We start from the raw sequence: 7,924 nt of genomic DNA, 5'->3' as shown, positions 1-7,924 counted from the left end.
TATATTGCCAGGAAGAATGATAAGAAGTTGGTTCTCTTTTTCAAAAGATTAATATATTAGAGATGAAAACTTTTGTACAAAGGAATCTATTATCTTGTTCTGTTGCTCTTTTTTCTTGTCATCATTCCATTCTCCCCCATGACCCGACCTAATCAGGGCTCACCACATTTTTCAGCATTGTCACCACATAGCCTCAGAGCATGTGTTAACTGCCGGTAGCTCACAGCTCTCATGTTTGCCCCCCATCCAAGCCAGAGCCATCCTTCTGAAAGCAAGGATATTTGCTGAAAACCCGTTCTTCCTTGAAGTGACAGTCATGATTTACCTCTTCTTAATCATTGCGTTTACAAATTTAGATGAATGTCCCTATACTAGTGACAGGGATTTTCCAAACTAAGAAAAGCATAAACATTTCCCTTTCCCCCAAGAAATTTGGGCTAGTTATTTTCTATCCACTGCTAATAATATGTGGTAATAAGGAAATAGAACTGAAGTAAAAACAAGTACATTTGTCAATTTGGTGCCATGACTAGTCAGTGTGAGTACAAGTATATATTTCTAGAAAAAAAAAAGCAGAAGAAAAGGAGTTGGTTGCTAGCAAAGAATGCCAAATCTCTGCCAAGAAATCCTTTGAAAATAAAAATTGTGACTATGGACTGAACATAATTGCCACTCAATGCCTCTTTTGTAGACCACAAAACCCAAAAGGATAGGGAGAACAAAAGAGAATGCCTTGCCACAGAGGGAGGGTGGGATGAGGGTATAGGTGTGGAAGGGATACTGGAATCTATGGTGGTGGAAAATGGGCACAGGGGGAGGGATGGGCATTTGATCATTGTATAATCGAAACCCAAGAACAAAAATTTGTAAATGTACGACTGTACCTCATGGTGTTTCAGTAATAAAAATTTAAAAAAAATAATATAAAAATTGTTTTGTCTGTCAGAGATCAGCCGATGGGAACCTCTGTGAAGGCAAAAGATTAAATTGGTTGACTTTTATTTTTCCTTGAGTATATTAATTTGATTTTGGAGTCAATTTATATGACAGTTCATCAAGACACAGAAATTTTCAGCACTTCTCTTGTTTAAAAGTATAGTGATAGACCATATCTCTATCTCACATTATTTTTATTTCTGATAGTTTGACACAAAATATACGTCAAAATCATAGATAAATGTAAGTTATTTAAATACTGTTTTGATTATTTAAAATTACATTATAGAATTACTAGAATTTCATAAATTTTAGGATTATGTAGAATCAACGTTCATGTATCATATTACACTCACTACTGAAAGGCCTACTTTGTCATTCACCATTGTTCAGTTTTTCCACTTTGATTACAGCTTTCCATCTGGTAATTAAATAGTCTCATGGTTCTAAAGTTTGTTTTTATTGCTTTGAAAATATCAAAACTATGGATTTTCAACATTGGATGAAACTAGAGGATATCATGCATGTAAAGGTAGCCTTAAGGAAAGGAACAGATACAGAGAGATTTTTCTCATATGTGGGATGTAAAGACACACAGCAAGGTAGCAACAAAGGTTCAAGGCCAATGTAAGGGGAGAACTGATCCACACAATTGAGTCAGGGAATTGGGAAGGAGGGATTCTGAGGGTTTGGGGGACAGGGAGGGGTTATTTTTTGAGAGAATGAGGAGTGTCATGATGGAATTATGTGTATGAGAAACCATTATTAATTGAATTATAAATCATAGAATATAAATATTGTTTTAGATGTTTGTCTGTCTCATTTTATTCTTTTAATTTGTTTTCTCCATATACCACATATGCATGAACTTGTATGATGCCTATCTTTCTCTGCCTGGTTTATGTCAATAAATATAATATCCTCATGTGATCCAATTTTATACAGATAATAAGATTTCACTTCATACAACTGAGTAGTATTCCATTGGTTTACCCCCTTTCATTTTCAAAATTTGTGGTTTAAAATATACAAATATTGGTTTAAACAATGCTCTGGTGGTTTAAAATTTTTAGTTTAGTGAAGCAAAATAGATTTTACTGAAAAACACTTAGAAACTTGTTAAACCGGTGTAGGGTGGAATGGAATATATGTTCAAGAGAGAACACTCGTTTAACAGAGCAAGCAAAGAGAGACATGGAGAAAGGAAGCACGGTATTTCTTCAAGGGAGAACACAAGCTTGAGGACCAAGCCGAAACTGGTAGTTTAGGAATAAGAACTTGGAGTGGTATGAACTTAACTTGTGCACTTTAGGGGAGAACCTGAGTAAAACTATTAGAAGTACGTTCAGGAGCATGATAAACTGGAGTCTGCACTTGAAGTGAGGAGGGTAGAGAGTTCTTTGGGGAGATCCGGACTATTTAGAACAGTAATATTATAACATTAATGATAGTATCTTACGGTGGGATTCCAAAAAAATCTTTCACAGTGGCGTCAGAAATGATAACATTCTTAGGTATTTGGATTTCCTGTGGAAACAACGGGAAAGCTGAGTTTATGCTCTGGATGCCTCCAACTGAAACAAGGTCAACAAGTCATGAATGAAAAATTACAAGTTAGATGGATCATGGATTCTGATCCCAGTGGAAGGCTAGCTTTCAGGTGAACAATTTCTACTGATGGCCTGATGTAGATTCTGATCCTGGGATACGTAACAGAAAGGAGGTAGTGACAGGTATTCTCAGAAGTGAAGCCTCTGAGACAGAATTCGTTCATGCCAACTTATAGGTTATCAATGTTTGCTCATGGCTGCTACCATTATAACATGCCATTCAATGGTTTTGTGGTTTCAATTTACTGTGTCAATGTAAAGATGAAGTTTCTAAATGGAAGGTAAAAATCTGAGGCCCTCAAGATGATGAATTATGGGGATGCGGGGGGGAGCTTGATCTATAGTACAGCAGGTAGAGCATTTGCCTTGCACACGGCCTACCCAGGTTAGATTCCCAGCATCCTGTATGGTCCCCCCAAGCACCGTGAGGAGTAATTCCAGAGTGCAGAGCCAGGAGTAACCCCTTTGCATCGGCAGGTGTGACCCAAAAACGCAAAAAAAAAAAAGATGATGACTTACCTTTAGATATTTTGAAGTCAAGTAGAAACAGCCAGAAAGTTCCCCAGAAAAGAGTTCACCTGGGTCGAAAACATCATCACCTCTAGCATGAGAGCATACAGAAAATAAGGTTTCCATTTTATGCCAAGTTAAAGCAAGCCAGACATGATCTTGGAAACTTTTTCCAAAGAAAACATGGCTATAGGAAGGATAAGGTGACAACTGAGTCTTAGAGGTCAAATATAGAAGAGAAGTGAGGGTCAAAATGTAGGAGGTACATTGGCGACCAGGAATATTTAGAAAAGCATTTTTTAAAAAAGAAAATGCAATGAGACATCAATTAAGAACTTTTTAATGTTTAAGAACAGGGATATAACTCAATGAAAGACCATTTGCCTTCCATTGTATGATGATCTGGGATTGATCCTTAGCATTGCAAACAGCATTATTTTTTAATTTTTAATTTCTTTCTTTCTTGCTTGCTTGCTTGCTTTTTTGTTTTTTGGGTCGCACCTGGCTATGTATAGGGGTATTTTTAAATTTTAAAAAAACTCATAAATTTACCTTTGTACCTGTCGTTTAAAAGTAAATCTAAAATGTTTTAGAGTAAATATATGTGAAGAAGAATAAAATTCACAGGAACTATTTAGTGTTCTTAATGATACAGCAGTCGAATTTTGAGGTTAATTGTATGGGTATTGCATAAATAATTTTTCCCCATTATGTGGGCTCTCTTTTTATCATGGTCACCATTTTTTCTGAGTTGCAGAAACTTCTTAGTTTAATGTAGTCTCATTTGTTTATATTCACTTCCTCTTCCTTGGTCAGTGGTGTTTCATTCTAGAAGTTTCCCTTAGCTTTAATGTCATGCAGGGATCTTCCCACATTTTTCTCCATATACCTTAAGAATTCAGGTATGATATTGAGGTTTTTAATACATTTGATCTGATATTGTGCCTGGCACTATAAAGAGGTCTGAGTTCATTTTTTTTTTGCATGTTGCTGTCCAGTTTTCCCAGCACCAGTTGCTGAAGAGACTTCCTAGCTCAACTTCGTATTTCTTGAGCCTTTATGAAGGTAATGTAAAGGTAAAGGTCCTCCCATTGTTCGTCGATTTGCTCGAGCGGGCCCAGTAACGTCTCCATTGGAGACTTTGTTGTTACTGTATTTGGCATATGGAATACATCATCGGGAGCTTGCCAGACTCTGCCATGCGGGCGAGATACTCTCGGTAGCTTGCCAGGCTCTCCGAGAGGGGCAGAGGAATCGAACTCGGGTCGGCCATGTTGGCTGCAATTTGCTTGAGCGGGCCCAGTAACGTCTCTATCATGAGACTTGTTGTTACTGTGTTTCGTATATCGAATACATCTAATGCGCTGGAGCTATAGCACAGTGAGTAGGTCGTTTGCCTTGGACGCAGCCAACATGTCCGATGCGAGTTCGATTTCTCCGCCCCTCTCGGAGAGCCCGGCAAGCTTAGAGAGTATCTAGCCCTCACGGCAGAGCCTGGCAAGCTACCTGTGATGTATTTGAGCCTTTATGAAAGATTAGGTAATAATAATCTGAGGGCCAGCGTCAGGATATTTAACTATATTCCATTGATCTGAGGCCTGTCTTTATCTGAATATCATGGTATTTTGATTACTACAACTATGTAGTTGGGTTTGTATTTGGGGAAGGTATTCCCTTCTTCTTTTTACCAAAGATTGCTTTAGCACTTCATGGGAGTTTATTGTTGTGTATGACTTTCAAGAGTGTTTAATCTATTTATTTGAAAAATGTTATGGGTATCCTTATAGAATGTGCATTAAATCTTTATAGAGCTTTGGGGTGTATTGCCATTTTGACAGTGTTAAACCTCTCAATCCATGAGCATGGGATGTGATTCCATTTCCTCATATACTCTCTTATTTTGTAAAGTAGAGCTTTGAAGTTTTTTTTTTTTTGGTATAGATCTTTAACATTTTTAGTTGATTCTAATATACTCGATTTTCTGAGGTATTATTGTGAATGGGATTGTTTTTTCTCTATCTCTTTTTTCTCTTTCATTATTAATATATGGGAAAGCGATGGAGTAGCAGATATTGATTTTGTAATATACTACTTTACTAAACAAATCTATTGTTCCCAGGAGCTTTTTTGTAGATTCTTTGAGATTTTCTAAGTATAGTATCATGTCATCTCCAAATAGTAAAAGCTTGAGTTCTTCCTTTTTTATCTGGATGCCCTTGATATCTTTTTTTTAACCGAAATCATATGGCAAATACTTCAAGTACTGTGTTGAATAGGAGTGATGAGAGTGGGTAACTTGTTTTGTGCCTGATTGTATTTTGGAATTCTAGTTCATTGATTTCTGCTCCAAGCCTTCAGTTTTTCCCCGTTGAGAATAATGCTTGCTGTGGGTTTGTGATAATTTGCTTTGACTATATTGAGGAAAGTACTTTCAACTCCCATTTTGTTGAGAGTTTTTCATCATGAATGGGTGCTGGATCTCATCAAATGCTTTATCTACATCTATTGATATGATTATATGACTTTTATCTTTATTTTTTTGAGATGGTGTATTCTGTTGATTGACTAGAGAATGTTAAGCCATCCTTGCATCCCCAAGATAAACCTACTTGGTCATAGTGTGTGATCTTTTGTTGAGTTTCTGGATTCTCTTTGCTGGTATTTTCTTGAGAATCTGTGTATCTGTATTCATCAAGGAAATAAGTCTGTAATTTTCTTTTTTTGTGGTGTCTCTGTCTGATTTGAGTATTAGGTTGATCTTTGCCTCATAGAAATTATTTGGGAGTATTTATGATTCTTCAATTTCCTGGAAAATCTTGAAAAATGTTGGCAGCATTTCCTCTTTAAAGGTTTGAAATATTTCACTATTGAATCCATCCATCTGGGCCAGGGATTCTGTTTGGGGGGATATTTTGACCATCATTTCAATTTCCTTGGAAGTGATAGGTTCAAGTATTCCAAATCTTCTTGGTTCAGCCTTGGGAGGTAATTGGAATCCAAAAATTTATCAATTTATTCAAGATCCTCTCATTTCCTGCTATAAAGTTTCTCAATATAATCTCTGATGATCCTATGGATTTCTGTAGTTTCTATTAGGATATGCCCCTTTGCATTTCTGATTGGATTTATTAGAATTCTTTCTCTTTGTTTCTTTGAGAGGCTTCTCGTGGTTTATTTATCTTATTTATTTTCTCAAAGAACCAGCTTTTACTCTTATTGGTCTTTTGGATTGTATTTTGGGATTCTAGCTCATTGACGTCTGGTACAAGTTTTATTATTTCCTTCCTCCAGCCTAGTTTGGACTACTTTTGTTGGTCATTTTCCAAAATCTTGAGCTCTAATTTATTCATGCAGGCCCTTTCTTGCTTCCTGATGAATTCTGGCAGAGCTATACTCTTTCCTCTTAACACTGTTTTTGCTGTGTCCCACAAGTTCTGGTAGCTCGTGTCCTCATTCTCATTTGTTTCTGGAAACTTTTTATTTCCCCTTTGATTTCTTCTCTAAGCCAATGGTAGTTCATTACTTTCCTTAAAAAAATATTTCCTTGCTGAGCTTTAGTCTGTTTGATCTATTGAGAAGTGACAAAGTAGTGTTGAATTCTCCAACTAGTATTGTGTTGCTCTCAATGTTTTTCTATAAGTCTATTAGAAGTTATTTTTAAGTATTTTGCTGCTCTGTCATTAGGATCACCTACAGTGAGGAGGGTGAGTTCTTTCTGATGTACAGATCCCATGATCATGAAGAAATGACCTTCACTGTCTCTTATAACCTATAGCCTGAAGTCCATATGGTCTGATACTAGTATATCCACTCCAGCTTTGTGGACGTGTTCGTTTCTTTCTTGAAGAATTGTTTTCCAGCCTTTGACTTTGAGCCCATGCTTGCTTTGATTGTTCATAAGTGTTTCTTCAGGCAGCAGAATGTTGGGTTCAGTTTTATAATTCATCTTCCCATTCTGTGCCTCTGAATTGGCACATTTAGTCCATTGACATTGAGGAGATTGTTGTGATGGGGATTTGTGCTATCTTTATGTAGAATTTTTGTACTTGTGTGGATTGTCTTAGCTTAAAGTCGCCCTGTTAATTATTCTTGCAACAAAAACATGGATCACTTTACAAGTTTGCATGTCATATCTGTGCAAGGACCATGCTAATCTCTGTATCGTTTCAATTTTAGTATATATGTTACCAAACATAGTATGAGTTAATTTTTCCATATTTTTCTCTTCTTATTACTTTGAGTGTTGTCCTTACTCAATCCTATGGCAGACAGTGATTCCAAATCAAGGAATATATTTCAAAGCAGCTTGAATAGATAGATTTAGAACTTTAATGTCCTAGAAAAAAAAGTATGGTTTTTACCATATTATCTTTTACCATACCCAAGGCATCAGTTTTACAAAATAATTCTTTTGGAAGATGGTATATGAGTCTTGTTTAATGCCCTTCCCTGAAACCTTCATTAAGACCATTAAACTAGAGCCTTTTGCTGTTCTCACCTCAGTCCCGTGTACATCTCCAGGAAAAGGTGGATGGTGTTGTCTGCAATTCGACCACCTTGAATGTAAGTAGGATTTTTCTCCTGAAGGAAGAGGTGAGGAGAATATTGATGATTTCATTCCACCTTATTACAAGTACAACTTGAATGGAAGGTGAGACTCATGAGGCTCCTGTAAAGGACAGATTAAGGGGTCTCAGTGAAGTTTAATGGCCAACACACATTAACAACACAGATGACTCAAAGTAGCCTGTGTGCATCTTTGTGTATAGTGAGTTTCATATCTACTGAGAGTGATTCTCAGTCATGACACACAGGCAAAACAGCCCTGTATTTAAAAATCTAGTTCTCTAAGCAGAGTGGGGTCTCTG

General features: G+C 36.7%; 1 pseudogene; it reads right to left on the bottom strand.

Moving 5' to 3' along the window:
* Positions 1–7,152: 7,152 nt before the first annotated feature.
* LOC130037201 (uncharacterized) lies at positions 7,153–7,251 on the bottom strand (annotated as a pseudogene).
* Between the last annotated feature and the right edge of the window lie 673 nt (positions 7,252–7,924).

This window comes from Sorex fumeus, unplaced genomic scaffold (assembly GCF_029834395.1).
Source record: "Sorex fumeus unplaced genomic scaffold, SorFum_2.1 ptg000070l, whole genome shotgun sequence".
NCBI lineage: Eukaryota > Metazoa > Chordata > Mammalia > Eulipotyphla > Soricidae > Sorex > Sorex fumeus.
This window is presented reverse-complemented; position numbering and strand designations above follow the sequence as displayed.